Genomic DNA, 18,875 nt, shown 5'->3' with positions numbered 1-18,875 from the left:
TTCCATAACGATGATGCAGTATGCTCTATTATGTTCTACATCAGCTCTTACTAGAAAGGCAATGAGAAAATATAAATAACTTCACACTTTTAAAACTTTGTTTTAAAAAATTTTTCAACATTCTTCCATATCTTATTTTCAATTAATTAGACTAAACTTGGTCATGAGCTTTGCTACATGACATATTCACTGACAATTTGTGCAAATATCAACTCTGACAAACACAAGACCCAAGACATAACTGGCACTGTGGATGCACTTCTGCACTGAAAGTTTATATTAATTAACAGTGTACATGACCAACCTCTTTTTGAATTCTGCTTTGTATTACCCTTTTATCAGATGTAGTTATTCTGAATTTGTGGTCACTGTGCATCTGGGTACAGGAATGCTGGAACATGCAAGGTGGATCTAAGGCAGTGTCCTGTGGGTGTTCAGTAAATCTGCCTTTAGGTGTGTCACCTTCGTGTTGCACCATTTGTTTGGTGCAAGGAGGCTGAAATTATTCAGTTAACACTCATTAACAGATCTGCCCAAATGGAGACTGCAAAAGCAAATTTCATCTTTGGATTCTTTCAAGCAACAAGACTCATCTCTCAGCTGACGCAGAAATCATTTAATTTACTGAAGTCAAGAAAACTTTAGGAAAATCAATTGTCACCAATGGGGATAATGTCATCAAAAATTCCCAAAATGGAAGAATTCCAAAATATCCTAAAAATACCCGGAAAGAACTTCTCAATCAGCCTCCATGGCAAGACCATTTCTCATCTATCAGTGATTCTATCAGCCCACTGCTTGCAGTCACCCCGGAAAACATGCAGAAGAAAGAAACCAGTGAATTCCATAGTGTCTCTTCTACCCTAGAATAACCATGCAGCTATTAGAAGTCTACTCCTAGTTCAGTGCATAATTATTGTTATATTTCTTTTGGAAATGACTGATTTTATCAGCCTTGATTGCTCCTCCCCTGGAAAAGGTCAGTGTCTCCCCAAGGAGGTCCTGCTCGCAGCCTGAGAAAGATTGCCGGGGAGTCATACCCTTTTGTCAGCTGACCTTTAAATACAATAATGTCAGTTTGTTAACAAGAAAGTTTCATTTGTTAAAGTCCTTAGTGTTAGTCTGACATGCCATTTAGAACACTTACCTGTTTTTTTTCTAGCCTGTGATCCCATGATAATGTTACAGTGTTAATCTTTGAGGTCACATGCTAGGCAGGTTCCCTCTCCAGCCCTTACTTGCAAGCTGAATATAAAAACTTTCCTCTGTCATTAAATTAGTTTTAAGGAAGTTCAGACATAAGTTCAAAGAAATATCATACAATTTCCAAAAGCTTTTACTCCAGAGGTTAGAAGCACTATTTCTGTTTCTCTATGTGATTGGAAATCTCAGGGAACTTGGGGGGGAGCTTTTGACTAATTTCATGGGTCTGCAAAAAACAAGTACTGTATTTATCCTCTCTGTACTAAAGGGGCAAGTACTGATCATTTAATTAAGGACAGCGAGTGTGCAAAACTGTTTTTCTGACAAAAATTTAATTAGAATATTGTTGGGTGAATAGCAATTGCCCAACACTGCGGCATAAATTCAAAGATGCTTTCCTGAACTCCAAGGCTTCTTCTGGTGCTGCCAGTATTCACAATTACAGGCATGATATTAGGCCTTTTGGTGAGCACATACATTACTGGCAAAAAGTAAAGAATATTTTCTTTTGGGAAGATCATTTGTCTTGTAACACTCTTACAGAAACAGGTCAGGCTCTTAGGGATCCTCTCCTAGGAATCGTTCAAGTGGTTTACACACTACAGGCAGCAAGCTAAACGTAAAGCTTCCCTAGAAACTGAGTCCCTCCTGCAGCACCCTTCTCCCCAGGCTACTTGTATAGGCAAATCTATCAATATGCACAGGATGCCCTTCTGCCTTCCCAAGGGGTTTGGGAAAACTGGGGGAAAGTGAGTGCTGGTAACCACCACATGGGGATTAAGACTATGTGACGTGATGCAGAGCACACCTGCCTCCAGCTTGGACATAGCAAGAAAAAGAGAAGAAACAATGAGGCCACCTAGGCCTGTAAGGTCTCAGTCCCTCAGTTTTGTCAGTGTGAACAAGGGGAGGAGAAAAAAAGCGACATTAGAGTCAAGACACTGAGAAGGGGAAATAAAACTTATATATCCCATATGTCATACTGCAAAAGCGAAATTAAAAGCTGCTATCCAAACTAACCTGTCCAAGCCAAGGAAAAATGTTCTTCCAAACTCTGATAAACAACTTGATCATGAATATGTGATTGCTTTACACTTGCAGCACATCTAAGGACATGGATTCCCTGCAAATCACTGGAGCATTGACAGAGCTGTGCTGATGATCTGCCTCCAGCTGTGCCCCCTAAGCAGTGCTCCAGGCAAAGACACACACAATCTTCAGATTATTTTCCTACCTCTGCTTGGTGTAGCTTCCCCTTAATGTAACTCTGAAGTTCACATTATCCCTTTTAGTCACAGCACTGCAGGCATCTCATGTTAAGGTAATTATCTGTGATGACCCTGAGGTCCTTCTTGGAGTCTAATGTACCTATCATGCTCATTACCATAATATCTGAGTCTCCATAGCAAGGCATCTGAGTCAGTCGTGTCACTGCAGAGCACAGCCTGGAGAACAGCAAAAAAGGAAAACAGATGAAGATAAAGATTCAAGAGCAAAAGCATAGGCTTTTTAATTATTAGAAGATATTTAGGAGATCAAAAGGGTAATGTAAATTTTCTGTAATGAAATGAAGTCTGAGTGACAATGTTCCGTTGGAAATAATAATGCTGAAATCATTTTGCAAAGCACAGCACAAAACTGCACTGTAGGAACTGACAGGAAATCTTTTTTTTTACTAAGAACAAATAGATTGAACAGAAGCAAATTACAATAGAAGATTAATGATGCTGCCATGTACACTGACTAAAACAGGAGTAACTTCATTGCAAACCATGCAGCTACACGTGTGAAAGAGTGCTGTGAGAGTAGAATAAAGCTCAAAGTAAGGGAAATTCAGCTCTACTCGTAATGATGTGAAACAGTGGACAGTCACGTAAAAATAATGCACATTGCCCAGCATGGTTTCTGTCAAATTATATATTCACTCTGCTCTTACAGATCTGTCCTTGGCACTTGTTTCTTCCTAGTTAGTCACTGAGTGACCTCCTCTAACAAATGACACACTTCACATCTATAGTTTTGCACCACTAATACAAAGAGTATCAATCACACATTTTCTCCATTGAATTGTGCATCTCATGTTTGTGACTGAATTGAGGGAAGAGCCATGCTGGCACAACAGTGCCTCAGGGTGGGAATCATCTTACCTGGCTTTCCATGTCTACACCTAAAGCAGTCAGACTCAACTCCTCCTACAGCTAATTACAGGCTTTTCTGTATCAGGGCATTAATGGCACCTGCTTTTAGAGTAGATGAGTTATGATCTAGAAGTGCCTGTTTCTCTTTATTGACTGCAAAGGGAGCCAGGAGTGACTGGATCAAATAGAGCCTACACAGAGTCAGCTGAGTCACCCCCACAGTTTATAATTTTGATAAATCGCACACATTTTAAACCAAATTTGTTCAGTGAAACATTCTTTTAGTAGAGCCTTTGGCAACTAGCATGCACTTAGAAACTAGGTCTTCCTGTGTAAACCTCCCCTGCCAACACACGAGCAGGGAAGTCTGTGTCACTGTGTCAGAGTATCTCTTAGACAAACACTCGGCCAGTTACTAAAGGACAGCAGACCAAAATTGTATAGCTGCCTCCCCTGATTGCTTATTAGTCCTCTGTGGCCTGGCCTATAGTAAAGCATTCTAATGAAGAGAGGGAGAGTAAAACAGCGTCCATGAATAGTTTGAAAATCAGACACTCTTACTACAGATGCCAGGTTATTCCAGGAAGCCCACAATGGATGCCTCTGTGGGACCCCTTGTCATGCATTGCCTAATTCCCATGCACTTAAGTGGTGTCCTCAGCTCACCTTTTGCTCTTCTCTTCCAACTGCCACTGCATGTACCAAGCCATTCACGATGAGCTAAAGACACAGTAGTGCCCAGAGTTGCACACCTGCTTCAGGCCAATCTGGTACAAGGGAGCTCTGGTCTGCAACCATGTAATCACTGTAGGACCAAAGGGTAATGACCAGGATCCCTTCTGTGTTTCATGTTCATTCTCATCATAACAGTGAAACAAAAGAATAAAATTATAGAGTGATTTAGGTTTGAAAAGACCTTAAAGATCATCTAGTTCTAACCCACCTCCCATGGGCATGGACACCTTCCACTAGGCCAGGTTGCTCAGAGCCCAATCTAACCTGGCCTTGAAGGCTCCTAGAAATGGAGTATCCACATCCTCAGAGTAAAGATTTTTTTCCTAATATCTGATCTAAACCTACTGTCTTCCAGTTTGAAGTCATTTCCCCTTGTCCTATCACTACATGCTCTGGTAAAAAGTCCCTCTTCATTTTTCTTGTAGGCTGCCTTTAGGCACTGGAAGGCCAAAAATAGATTACCCTGAAGCATTCTCTTTTCCAGGCTGAACAAATCCAATTTTTTTAGCCTTTTCTCATAAAGGAGGTACTCAGGTTAACTGAGTGTCCTCCTCTGGACTCATTGCTGCAGGTCCATGTCCTTCCTCTGCTGGGGACTGCTGGATGCAGTACTCCAGGTGGGATCTCATAAAAGCAGGGCAGAAGCAAAGAATCACCTCTCCTGATCTGCTGCCCACACTGCTTTTGTTGCAGCCCAGGATACATGCTAGCATCTCAAGGATTATATTTTTTACAAACAAACAAACAATTAATCACAGGTGATCCAAAAAAAAAAAAAAAACAAACCAAGAAAACAAACTCTAGGTAGAAAACCCCAGGTAGAATCTTCAGGTAGAACAGGTGGTTGTGGAGATAAAAACATGTCTGGACAAGGTCCTGGTTAGCTGGGTCTAGGCTGCCCTCCTGAGCAGGGGTTTGGACCCTCCCAACCTCAGCCAGTGTGTGACTCCATGAAAACTCCCACAAAGAGCCTGCTAGGGAGGTTGGTCAGGAGAAAACTGAACTGATAGATTTGTCCCTGTGCCTGCAAAACCAATGTGTGGAACAACCTTTAAATATGCAGTGAGGAAGGATATCACTGCTGCTGCTGCTTGAGATTCTTGTTCGGGTACCCAGGTAAAACTGAAGTTGTAGATTTAATCTCTGCCATAGGAAGTAATTGGAATGTCCCATAAGCCTCTCTATTCATGGCTCCCTTCAGCAGCTATTTCACAGCAAAACTCCAATTTCAACTGTACAGTTTCAAATCTAATGGATCTACCCATGTTACTTCATAACAGCAGCTCTCATTTGTATTGATTTTAAGATTATTCTTACATAGTAGATTTTGGAGTTACTCCTGCTCTAGTCTGCTTATATACACTTGTAGAAAATCATAATTTTTCTTAAATTAACCAGTCTAGGGGAAAATCATGTGCAATAACAAAATCCATGCAATGCCAACACACAGCAGGGCAGTATTTTCAAGGTCTGAAACTGTACAAAGAAAGAGAACTTTCTTGTCTTCCCAAATAGTATACATACAAAATAAATTGACTCTCTTCTCATGAAACATTAAAAAAATTATATGCCTCACCATGTTTTCAATATTTGGCCTTATTTCAGATTGGCTTAGATTTCAAAATCTAGTTCTGTCATATTAAAACCAAGATTTGAATGCCAAGAAACAAATCTTGCTGAACACTCTGGTATTGAAATTTCAGTTATTTTGTAAATAGAAGCACTGAGTCCCACTTGTGATTCTCTGTCTCACATGAAATACCAAGTTCCAAACAGAAAAGATCAGTTCTGGGGTTTAGTGCTTGCCTTAGGACAAGCCTACAGTCTATAGGAGCCTCCATTCCTAGAACCCTGCTGTAGAGCTGTTTATACCACCTTACACAGATTATTTGGGCTTTTACCTTCTAGAGGCGCTGCAGTTTCAGTATTGAACAACACCATCTTGTACTTTTCATAGTATTTTTTTAATATCCCCATGCACTGTCTTATGAATGGCAGTCTGATGGTGGAGTTTTCAGGATAGTCTGATCTTCCTTTGGTATTCTGTTAGTTGTTACAAGATGAAAAAACCACTGAAGGAATTTGTGTTAAATGTCAGTCTCAGAGAATGATGTACAAAAGAGCCTCATTCTATTTTCTGCACAGAGATTGACTAGAATTTTTTTAATCTTTCTTTTTGGGGAACACATATGGAAAACTCTTATGTGATCCTGAATCTTCTTGGAATTTTAAGAATTTATGAGAGATGAGAAGTTTCCCTTCTAATTTTTTTTCCAGAACATATTTAAAAATTCAGCTAAAAGCAAGATTATATTTTTTCCCCTCCCTAGAGGGGCTTAAAGGATTCTTTGAATAAATGTAAGTACATAAACCTAAAGAAATTATTTTCCCTCTTGCTACATTATGAACATGTATTTACTCATATATTTACTACAGCATTTACTGCTGCAGTGTTTGTTCATGCTTTGTGGCTTTCATACTAAGGAGGTACAATGGGAGGTGAGGTAAGTCACGTGGACAAACAGAACTGCTTTGGAAGTCACCTTTGCATTAGGTGGAGAAGAAATGAAGGGGAAACTCAGCCAAAAGGGAAACAGTTTCTCAGTTTACACTCTGACATGCCAAATGCTGAGTACTTGCTCTGTGGGGAAATGTCACAGCAATTGTATCAGCAACATGAAATCTTCAGAGAGAAAATTCAAGCCCGTGAGACTTGGAAGGCTGAATAACAGGAACTGAGAGAGACAGAAAAATTAATCTTGAAAGGGGCACAAGTCCTACCTAATGAGATGGAGCTGTTCATTAAGAAATTCAGAAACATCACAGAAGATGGGAAAGGTAAAATATTAAAAGTGATGCATTTTCCCCATTAGATAACATCAGTGTAGCATCCATCACTAAGGATGCTCCTCTGAAATTAGGAATTCAAACTGGAAGAGGGAAGAATGTTGGTAAGGGTAGAAGACATAAATCAGGCAAAAAGATACACATTTGACTTTTTTTTTTGCATGCCTGATGAAGGGCAATGAAGCTGGTGAAGGGTCTGGAGCACAAGTCTGCTGAGGAGCAGCTTAGAGAGCTGGGGGAGTTCAACCTGCAGAAAAGGAGGCTCAGGGGGACTTACTGCTCTCCAACGCTACTAGAGGTTGTAGCCAGGTGGAGGTTGGGCTCTTCTCTCAGGTATCAAGTGGCAGGATGAGAGGAAATGGCCTCAAGTTGCACAAGGGGAGGTTTAGTTTGGGTGTTAGGAAAATTTTCTTCACTGAAAGAGTGGTCTGACATTGGAATAGGCTGCCCTGAGAGGTGGTAAAATCACCATTCCTAGAAGTGTTCAAAAGCTGTGTGGATTTGCACTTAGGGACGTGGTTTAGTGAGGACTTGGCAGGGCTGGCTTAACTGTTCAACTCAATGGTCTTGGAGGTTTTTTCCAACTTGGACAATTTTATGCTTCCGTAAAGGAAAAAAAATACTCCAGGTTCATTGCGAATAAAGGTGATTTGAACAGGAGAGGCAAACCCTAAGGGAAAAAAGGTTAGCTGGCATTTAAAATCAAGAGGGTTTGAGGATTTTTTTTAAATAAATTGTGGAGGAGTGCCAGCATTTGCAGTGATATTTTAAAAACGAAACCTGAAGAGCCCTAAGTGTAAAGGAGAGCTCAGGAAAGACAAATCCACTGAAGAAGGCAGATTAATTCTTCAAAAAGGCCTCAACTTCAGTAAAAAACTGGGGAATTCTTACGTGAAAATCTTTCCTTGAGAGCAAGGAGAAAAGGGTCAAGGGTGTCCACAGAAAATCTGTTTGAAACCAAAATAACTGTGGAGTAACTACAGAGAAAAGATATATTAGTGGACCAGTGGATGAATACTGTTAGATTAAAAATTCAACATTGCCTTGTTAAGGCCAAGTTCTGCTTTATAAGTGTCTTAGAGGGTTCTAAAAGAGTAAAAAATTATGATAATAATTATTTGACTGCTTTAATCTAGCCTAATTTCCAAAGACATTTTAAAGGAAACTGAGCAGTGACTTAAGAAAGAAGGTTCTGTCATGTAAAAAATATTTGATGAAATACAGAAAACCTAGAAAAGGAGCAAATAAATAGTTCTTACATATCAAGGATGTCAGCAGTTGTTTCTATAAGGATCTGTTCTGAGACCTCTGCTGGTTAATATATTCATAAATGACCTAGAAAAGACAGTAATCGATGATAAGGTTTGCTGATGGTTCCAAGTTATTAAAGATAGTAAGATGAGAGCCAACTGTGAAGTGCTGCAGAAGAACTGACAAGATGGATTGGGCAATAAAATGTCAGAAGAAATTTAGTGTAGACCAATGTAAAGTGATGCCCCTGTGAGAAGCCAGTTTTACCTTCAGATAAATTGTTTTATTCTGTCTTTTACTGCTCAGGAGCAAGAATTTGGGGTATGATGGTTGGTTCTAAAAAAAATACTAGCTCTAGGCTGGTCAGCGTTTAAAAAAAAATTTAAAAATTGAGCCATGATCGGAACATGTTGGACAAGAAAGAGCTAACAAAGAAAGCGCCTGTATAACCTTTATCCTGCTGTATAAATTCACAACTCACCCATGCCACATTCTTCAGTTCAACAAAAATATGAGTGAGAGGTGTGACACAGATCTACAAAACCACACTGATCACAGAGAGTAAGGAGAGGGATGGACTGCTAAACAGTAATTTATCCAGTGAAAAAGAACCAGTCTTCATCCATGCTCAACATCAATAACAAAACAATAACACAAGGAATTTGACAGTTGGACCAAATAGATTTTGGAAACCACCCCTACCCAATTAGAAGTGTTACCAACAGGGCATGAAATTAATTTTGTTTAACTTTAGACATCTACATTGTGTCTGTACCTAAGTTATTTGACTGGACTCCTTTTACACTCAACAGAAAAATATTTTCAGCATGCAAAACAGATGATCATTTTAGACACACACAAAAAGAGTTGTAACCAAAATTCCTGTTTACTTCCTGTGACCATAAAAGGAGCCTGTTGCCATCTTATTGCAAAGGTCCCATACCTTCTCAGTGATTTCTCATGGGCATCTCCTCACAGCACTGACTCCTCAGCACAACCAACACCCTCCAACCCTCCTCACCCAGCTACCCCACTCTTTTGTAGCACTCTTCTTCTTATTGGACACAGCTGTGGCCTGTTAAGGGCAGGCCTGTTCCTAATTGGTGATTAGTACAGCTGCAACTCCTCAGGGGTGAGATTGCCTTCTGAACTATTCTCTTATGTTCTATCCCTCCACAGGAGCCTACATAATTATCTCAGATACAGAGAGCTGCACTCCAGTAATCTCAAATTTAAGGGAAATATCAGAGATATCCATATGTTGAACAGGAGAACTGTTTTTCTAACCCAAACATATAAATAATTTTGCAAGACTGTCCCATACTCGACTGACTACACAGATAAAGCCTACTGCAGGATCACCTTTTATTCTTCTAACCCCCAAAATACATGTTCCATTGCTATCCCTCCCACTGCTACTATCTGTATCCCTTTAGTTGTTCTTTTCCTAACTGCAGTGCTATCCCCCATGGCTGTCCACCCTCCCACAGAAAAGTGACTCTCTTCTCCTCTCTTTTCTACAACTGATCTCCCTCCTCCCTTGCTCTCTGTGTCCAGATTAGGGGCTGCTCCTGTGCCTTCATGTGCTATCAGTCAACTCACATCTTCTTTAAAGCAAGATCCCACATTCCCTTACCAGTGCTTTCTGTGAGATAAGGCAGGCTAAATGATGTAAGATGAACATCACAGGTTTTCTTTGATCATTGGCATTCTGGCAAAATTCCTAAACTGTTTTCAGCTGATTGGGCAAGTCCAATGGAGAAGCTGCTATTTAAGGAATGTAGTAGCTATTGAAGAGAATAAGTTTTAAATTATACCATAAAAGCAAAAATAGCCAGGGTTTATTTACACACGTGTGCACAGCACGTGCCTGTTGTTTTGTACCAGATCAGTAAAAAGATAAAGACTCACTTTAGAAGATGCATATTGTCCAGTGTAAATTTAATATTTTTACCCTTAAAAGAAAATACAATTTATATTCTGACTCTTTAATAGCCCCTTAACATCTTATATATATATAATTAAGCAGAACAGGTTTTCCATCACAGTTTAAAAACAATCAGAGCATGAAGAGCTAGGATTTATCAGTTTAAAAACTAAAACCATGTTCTGTTGAGCTAATTTTTGACAACAGTTGTGTTTTGTGAAAATGTACAAGAATATGTTTCATCTCAGCTTAGCTTCACTACTTTAACTTAATGCTGAGCTGAAGCAAAGCTGTGAGAACCAGAGCATGTTGAAGAAGGAGGAAAGCTCATTTTCCAGTTTCAGTTTGTAAATCAATAATAAGGTGTGAGATGGTGAGATTTAGTCATTTTTACAATTTGAAGAACATGGCAAGGAAAAAAAACCCCATTGACTAGTGATAAATAATATTTTCATTTAATACCTTAAGTTTCCTTAAAGCTTGTTTTGAGGAGCTTTTTAATGCATTTTTTGTCATTTTAAGTCCCAAATAAACAATATCAAAATACCATTAATCTTTAATTGGGCATCAGCTAAGCTGAATCTCCATTCAAATGCAACCTCACACAAAAAATAATTAAAAAGACAAATTATCGACCAACTAATGAATTCACCATTCATTGATTTCCAGCGTAATAAAACTATAAGTACTAAGTAGCACAATAAAACCATGTAGTTTTATTAGAAGTCAGACAAATATGTAGCAGACATGCATTTTTCACTGAGCAAATAACACTTCCAAAATATTTTGACTTCCCTCACCTAAAATATTATCAAAATATTTCAGCTAATTAGAACAGAATATTTTGCAGAATATCTTTCAGAAAAGGATAAACATTATTTAAATTAATCCATGTTGATTTAAATGGTGCTTAAAGTCTCTATGATATGAATCACTCATCTTGGTGCACATTCTGCATATACACTCTGGTTTTATATGCAAGCAGTGACATCTTGTTTGGAAAAGGTTGAAATCTATTCCTGTTCCATTGTTAGCTGTTGAATATTTACATTTGCAATTAACTTGAACTGCAAGCATTTCCTGCTTAGTCGGCTGGTACAAGATTTTGTTAAGAAATCTAAGTACAAATAGAATTTCCACAGCTGTCATAGATGCAGATAAGGCATCTAGGTAGGAGAGACACATGGGTGTGAGAACATCTGCATTTTTGAACATTTGCAAGTGAGAGTGCAAATTATTAGTGGCATTATTATTTGCAAATAATGTGAAAATAGGAGTTTCACAGTACAGCCACAGGATGTAAAATGGTGGGAAATGATGAACTACTGAACTACACTTAGCTGGAGAAACTGAAACTTCACATGAGGCATAGGTAGTGCCTCCAAACTCACCACAATAGTCACCTAGGATAAAACATCAAGGATGCTGAAAGCCAAGACTAATTTCTAAAAGGCATTATGCACAGAAATAATGCCCTTGAAAATTCACATAATAAAGAAGGAAAGCTCATTATATAGATCTCAGGGAAAAAATGGAGTTGGCATTGGTATAAAATAATTCTATTTAGGGAACTTCTTTTGAGCTAATTCACCTCAGCATCAGTAATCTTGTGGATCGGGCTACAACAGTGAAATTCAAATTTGTGCAGAGTAAGCAGCTCATTCATGCTGCATCAGAGGATGCAAGAGTGAGGGAGTCTACGGAAGCACTCAAAAATGCTGCATTACCTGCCAAACAAATCCAGAGGAGGTATGGCACTGACAAAGAAACAAACATAGGTCAAGTAATTTCTCCCTGCCTCTTCATATTTGCAACAGGGAAAAAATATGTTTATTAAATACTTGCTAAATTCAAATAAATGCCAATACCTGTCTAGTACCAGTCAGGTTGCATAACTGTTGAACAAACTGCCTAATTTGAGGACATAAAAAAATCATAGTCATATATAAAGTTCAATATTCAGAGGACATTATTTGTTGTAACTACTGAAACCTGAAAAGCCACAGGAGAGATAGCAGTTGCTTCCAAAGCTAGATCATGAAGAATATATATATATATATATATATATATATATATATATATATATATATATATATATATATATATTTGGCAAATTACATACAAAATCACACATCACATTGGAATTGCACATTAAATTGGAAGAATGCAGGTGATTCAAACAGGAGTAACATTTTAGTGCTTGCTCTCCTCTGGCCCTTACAAAAAATAAAAAAAGTAAATTTTTAATGGACATAACTACAATATGTTTTCGAGGAAATAGACTACAAGTCAGACTAAGAAAAACAATTTCCAAAATAATTAGCTAACATAGATGTATTCACTTAGGCATGGCCAGATGTAATTCCTCCTTGAATGATTAAGGATATGGACAAAATAAGCTCTGATTACTATCTTTTAAAAGCTGTGAGAGACAGATAATACCTTGAGGACTGGAAAAGGACTACCAAATTCTCTATCTCAAATTTAATGTGGAAAAAGGAGGTCTCAGTGAAATACAGATCTAATCATCCTAGTTCCAAATCTTGAAATACACTGGAAAACACATTAAAGGTTCATTTTGTGAATGTCCAAGAGATAATTAAATGATAAACAACGACCAACATGATTTTGTCAAGAAAATTAATATGAAACCACTCTACTGTCATTAAATAGCTTATTAGATAAGAACAAAAGAAAAATATATTATGTAGCTTAATTTTAATAAAGCTTCTGACATTATGTAACATGATGTACCTTAATGTAATTAAAAAAGTACTAAGCTCAAGATGAATGAATAATCAGTTCAAAATTGGATTTCAAATTGGCTTTTACCTATGGTCTACTCTTAAAATGTTGTGGATAGTCCTAAGCATGTCTGATCTGTTTTTCATTCTTCTCAGAAATATGTATTTAAAGAGGAGGCTGGGCATGTATTAAGTTTCCTGGCTGACCTAGAAACTTCGAACATTCTGCAGAAATCCTAACAGATGAGATGCACTAAATTTCTCTTTCTAGAAAATTAGGCACATCTTAGATGAAATATGGCAAATTAGTTTGGACTGATCTGATTTCATAAACCGATATTGCATTTAATCCCATTTTCCATTTATCTGTATGTCTTAATTATTCTTCTCTTCCAAATTTGTTCAAAAGGTTTTCATTATACTTAGGTCAAACTGACATATATCTAGTTTTCAAGATTACTTTTTTTTTCTTCTCTCAAATATCATTACCGTAATGCTGTTCTCACTGCTGTACCATCTCTAGTTTGACAGATTCAATACAATGCCTTGCTGCCAACTTTAAAACTTAATGTACTAGTTCTTTCCAGTATTATGCCACGTACATTATTCTTTCCCTTCCAACTGAGCTTAGGAACTTTCCTTCCACCTAAAATGGACGGGCACATTCATCACTCATTGTCTTAAAACTACAGGGGAGATGACAGATGCTGTTGTCAACCCTCTCTTCAAGGCCATGCTTCTCCTACCAGCCTGTTCTCTAACTCTTCCAGACATGAGCTCAGTCCACACTGAGCAATAAGCAGGTTTCCTTTTGTTCAAGAAAATCCAATTTGTCAAGGCCCATGTCGATGGCTTCTTGCAGGCCGATCAGCCAGTGACATGCAGCCCTCCAGAAGGTGGAGGCTTCTATCCTACCTGGTACTCACCTGTCAAGGATAACACAACCTGGGGGCTTTTGCACTCACTTATCCTTGTTCTTTCTTTGCTCTGCATCATCTTCATTTATAATATACACTACTGCAGTCATCTCTTTTAACACTTCCAAAATATTTTGACTTCCCTCACTTAAAATATACCTTACTGAAGATTTCCTGCCAAAACACAGTTCATGTATAATACTGAGAGTATTCTCCCCTCCAAAACCTCTGCTCACATCTTGGAAGAAATTTTCTTCAATAAAAAGAACTCTGATTATGCAGTGCTTACTGTTGCTTGAGCCCTGCAATCCTAGTATTAACTTCTACTATAATTCCCAGTTTCTGGGTTAATCATGCACAAATTTTATTCTACTAAAGCAAGTTGAAATTTTCCCATCCACTGCTGTGCCTGATTTATGACTACTTCCCTCTCTATGCATACAAGATCATGGATTGTAGTAATTCTAATACCTAATTGTAATACAGCATGTCACTAGTAATTTTTTGCATGTAATTCTACAGCCCTAATAGCATATATTTTTCACTTTTATAAGAGCTAGACAGATATTTAATCTCCTTGTATATTTTTTTAACAGGATGTTTTTGAAATTCTGAAATAATATTGATTTACACATACAGATACAGTGATGAATTTATTGTTTGCTTTTAAAACAACAGTCACAAAAAGTAATAGATCCTGGGTTTAGTGATGATATATGCTTTTAGGCATGGGAACAAAATCCTATTTGACTCATACAAAAGATCCAGTAACTTTCTGTGAGCCTTTAACAGGCAAGGTTTTGGCCCCACAAAGGATTCACAGGCTGAAAATATATTTAGAGATGATTTAAGAGCACAGCTTCCAATTTATGATTTGAGATTTCTGCACTTAAAGGCTTCCTAACTCTGCAATTGCCAAAGCTCCATAATACTTCAGGTTTTAATTTGTTAAGTTCCCAAGCACATGAAGCTGTGCCACAGCTCATTTCCAGGATGATATCTTTCTTGACTAATTTGACCTCTTTGCTGCCCAATTTATGCCAGTACACCAGATGGAGCAAAAGATTGGTCACACTTACTGGTCTCTGCTTGTGACCTCCACACTAACAGGGAGAAGATGACTTTCTCTAGGAGCATACAGACAAAAAGGCCAGGTTATCACAGCACTCTGCATCTCAATTAATGGGTGCGCACTCTTGAAATCTATAGCAGATGGTCATTTCCTATATTAGAACCAGTTTCTATACAACACTGTGAACAACTTTCTATACAACATAGAAAAATCCTATGTTGGACTTTATTTGGGCAGAGAGGAGGAATTAAGCTTCAAGTTAAATAAAAACTGTTGAAATGGTGCATGGTTCTGTCACGTTTTGCATAAACCACTGAAATCTGATCAAGTCACCCAGGTTAACATAAGCATTAACAATTTATTCTAGTAGATGAAATAAAATTTTAACAAATTTTAAGGCTCTATTTGCCTTACCAGGCTGCTTACAGTGAGTCAGGATATACTCTGTTCTGTCAAGCCCAGGCTGCAGTACAATTGGAAATAAATTTAAAGTAAGCAGATTGCTTACTTTACTTTTCCAGGGACTTTCACCTGGAAAAGTGGAAAACTATGACTTCACAGGCCTTGTCTAATTTTTATTCCAGTGAATGTACCATGTCAGGTGTATGAACAGGAATAACTTCTGCTGGAAACGCAGAACAATTGCACGAAATAATATGCAATGCAACATGAATAGCCAAATAAAGAAGAAAAATTGTCTTAAAAATTAGAAACTCAAGCCTTCCTTTGTCTCTTCAGTCATATCTGAGTGTCACTTTTATTTCAAACCCAGGGCCAGTGGAAGGCACCAGGATGAAGCAGCCCATGCCTCATCCCAGTGGCTGGAGCAGTCTATTCCCAGCAGCTGTGTAGTCATTCACCACAGCATTAAAAACTGACATGTCCCCAAAGCAAGAGGGCATACTAATCCAATCTGCCAGCATTCCAATACAGCTGCTTTAGGTGTAGAAAATGGAAATGCTAATGGATTTCAGATAATTACAAAATGTATTACTCCTAGTCTGCATTTGAGTGTTGATGTCTGTTTATTCCGCATTGGATTGGAACAGTAGAAGGGAACACAAGCACATAATATTTCTCCATGTGAGACATTTGAGAAGAGTATGAGAGGATAAGGATCTATGTTCACCTCTGGTTTTTCTAGTAATCAAAAGAAGTGTAGAAATGAAGTCTAGAAATAGTCATGCCCAGAATATACTAGTCATGCTGCAGTCTGCAGTTTGTAAAGGAATAAAAGAGAAGGTAGAGGGAAGTTACACACTCCCCATGTAGGTTTATGAAGTGCCTCATAAATACATTTTGCTCAACTGCCTTGATTTATTTCTTTATTCTTTCTTTTTTTTTTCACTCCCTTTTTTTCTGTTTTTCAAGAGGTCATACTTTGAAAGAAAGCTTTGGAGATAACAGCACTTTTGTAGTGCAGGGTGAGTCTTCAAGAATTATCCAGTTTGGACCTGGTTCATGGATGAGATACTGTGCGCACAGCGAAGTTAAAGACAAAGTTGCATGGGCAGAAAATGTTGCAAATTCCTGGCCCTACAAGTAACAGCAAGTTAGATGGGAGCCATCACTGCTACCCAACTCCCTGATCTCCTTCAAGGGTGCATTGGCTGAACAGATTCATATGGTTCTCTCATACATAAGAAGAAAATACCAAATTTGTGGAAAGATGTTATATCAGAGGTTTAGGAGCGGTTAACCACTGACACTAGAATATTATATTGCTGCCACAGAGATTGAAGAGGAACTAAGGAATGGAGAGGATTCAGGATGATTGACTGACTGAAAAACATTGTCTGCAACAAAATTTTGAGAGGCCTGAATCCATTATGCTAAAAAAAAAAAGGTGATTTGATTATGGGTTGTTAATTCTAATTTGAGTAACAATCTGATTGTAGCTGGCTCATCAACCTCATAAATAAAGATAAAAGAAGATTCAGGGACTGAAAATTGAGGCAAGGAAAGTTCAGACTGAGAAATAAAACAAGGTGAGAACTTTTAGAAGAGGTATAAACAACCACCAAGGTAACCTAACAATATTAATGTTAGTTATATTTTTAGCTTTTTGATTTGGTTTTTTAAGTTGGTTTTTTTTAATGAAAAAATATTTAATTCAAGCAAATTTATTCATGAAACCCTTTGGCATGTATTATTCAAGAGTGCACAATAGATGATGGTGATGATGATGATAATAATAAGACAGAGCTGACATCTACTCTGAGTGGAAACCCGAGCTTATTTAATCCACCAGTATTTTGCCACTGGCTTGATTTCATTGTTGCTTTTGATTATATTAAAAACTCTTTTACCACTCCAAATTTACTGATAAAATAAGCACACACAAACACCAGATGAAGTAGACCAAGGGGATCTGGTCAAAGACAACACTCCAGGAATAAAAAAGTTTTTTGGGTTTTTACAGCCAAGTATCCATGCACACCAGTGCAAATAGTTAAACTGGCACAACAGAAAACACAGCTCATTGTGCCAGGACAGCATGATAAATAGTCAAACCTGGCTTTGGCAGAGGGGAGCAGGAACTTTCCAAGCCAGCTTTGCTACCAAAGATTGTATCTCATGTGTCTCCTAAAGCAGGATACTTGGCAGGACAGGACAGTACTGGTACATTGACCCCTCATTGCCAAGGTTCTAAGACAATAGATCTTTTTAATGCAGTTGATTTGAAATGTGTGTTTGTTTATGAAGAGTTAGAGCTGAAGGCCTTTTACCGCAGAACAGTTTTCATGTAAACCACAAACCGACATTTCATTTGCTAATAGCTCTATGTCGCATTTCCAGTCTCTAAAAGAAATAATAGAGAGTCTTAATGTCAATCTTCTTTTTGAAATGCACCCTCTCCCATAGGCTGTACATTACAGCCAGCAGTCATCAGAGATGGATAGCAGGAGTGTATTTTTCTTCGTGTTGAAGACTCAGTGAGCTGCTGACTCAGAATCACCTTTCTTGGAGACATGCCTTCCTCACATGTTAGTTCTTTGCTTAGACCACTAGAGCCATTTAAAGAATATTTGATTCACCACATGGCAGCATGAATTTTGAGTAATATTCCCCTAGCACTTACAGTGTGGTTCAAAATAGCATCCATAGACAGCTATATCTTAAGTTGATAATATATTTTTAGAATACAGCCCAGAGCATTTTTTTAATGTCCACATTTGCATTTGTCTTTGATTTGTGCTATGGAGAATCCCTAGTAAATGAAAAGTGCATCCAACAGATATTTTTTCAGCATTTTTGAACTGACATGCTATTTTTAGACAAGATTAGTTATTCCCTCATCTAGATACTATATTTTGATCTGTTGCTCAAGCCAACTTTAATATGTCATGTCCTGAAAAGAACAGTAAAGAAACAGTACAAGGGAGACATAGCTGAGTATCTCTAGCTACACAACACATACAGCATAAAGAAGCTCAGCTGAAAGTGCCCATAAGCTTCCAGGTAGATAGCATGGTAGCCAAAAAGCCATCCTCAATATATTCCTGTATGGCTTTGGGAGGAATGCCACAGCATTTTGAGAATCTTCTAGAATAAGCATTCCTATCATTGCCCTAACCCCGGTGAATTACTCAAACTACTGTGATCACCCAAGCTTTTGTAACTGAGGCAGAAGCAAGGCTGGGCTTGTGATTCAGTTTAGTCCCTGCCTGTGATGGTGTTCGCAGGGGTCTTAGGATGAGGGAAGAGATGAGGATCTGACTCCATGTTTCAGAAGACTTGATTTATTATTTTATGATATATATTATATTAAAACTGTACTAAAAGAATAGAAGAAAGGATTTCATCAGAAAGCTAGCTAAGAATAGCAAAAGAAAGAATGATAACAAAGGCTTGTATCTCGGACAGAGAGTCTGAGCCAGCTGACTGTGATTGGACATTAATTAGAAACAACCACATGAGACCAATCACAGATGCACCTGTTGCATTCCACAGCAGCAGATAACCATCATTTTGTTCCTGAGGCCTCTCAGCTTCTCAGGAGAAAAAATCCTAAGGAAAGGATTTTTCATAGAAGATGTC

The sequence above is a fragment of the Agelaius tricolor genome, unplaced genomic scaffold, assembly GCF_023055355.1.
Source record: "Agelaius tricolor isolate 1412-34295 unplaced genomic scaffold, bAgeTri1.0.p SCAF_3, whole genome shotgun sequence".
Taxonomy (NCBI): domain Eukaryota; kingdom Metazoa; phylum Chordata; class Aves; order Passeriformes; family Icteridae; genus Agelaius; species Agelaius tricolor.
Note: the sequence above shows the minus strand (reverse complement) of the source record.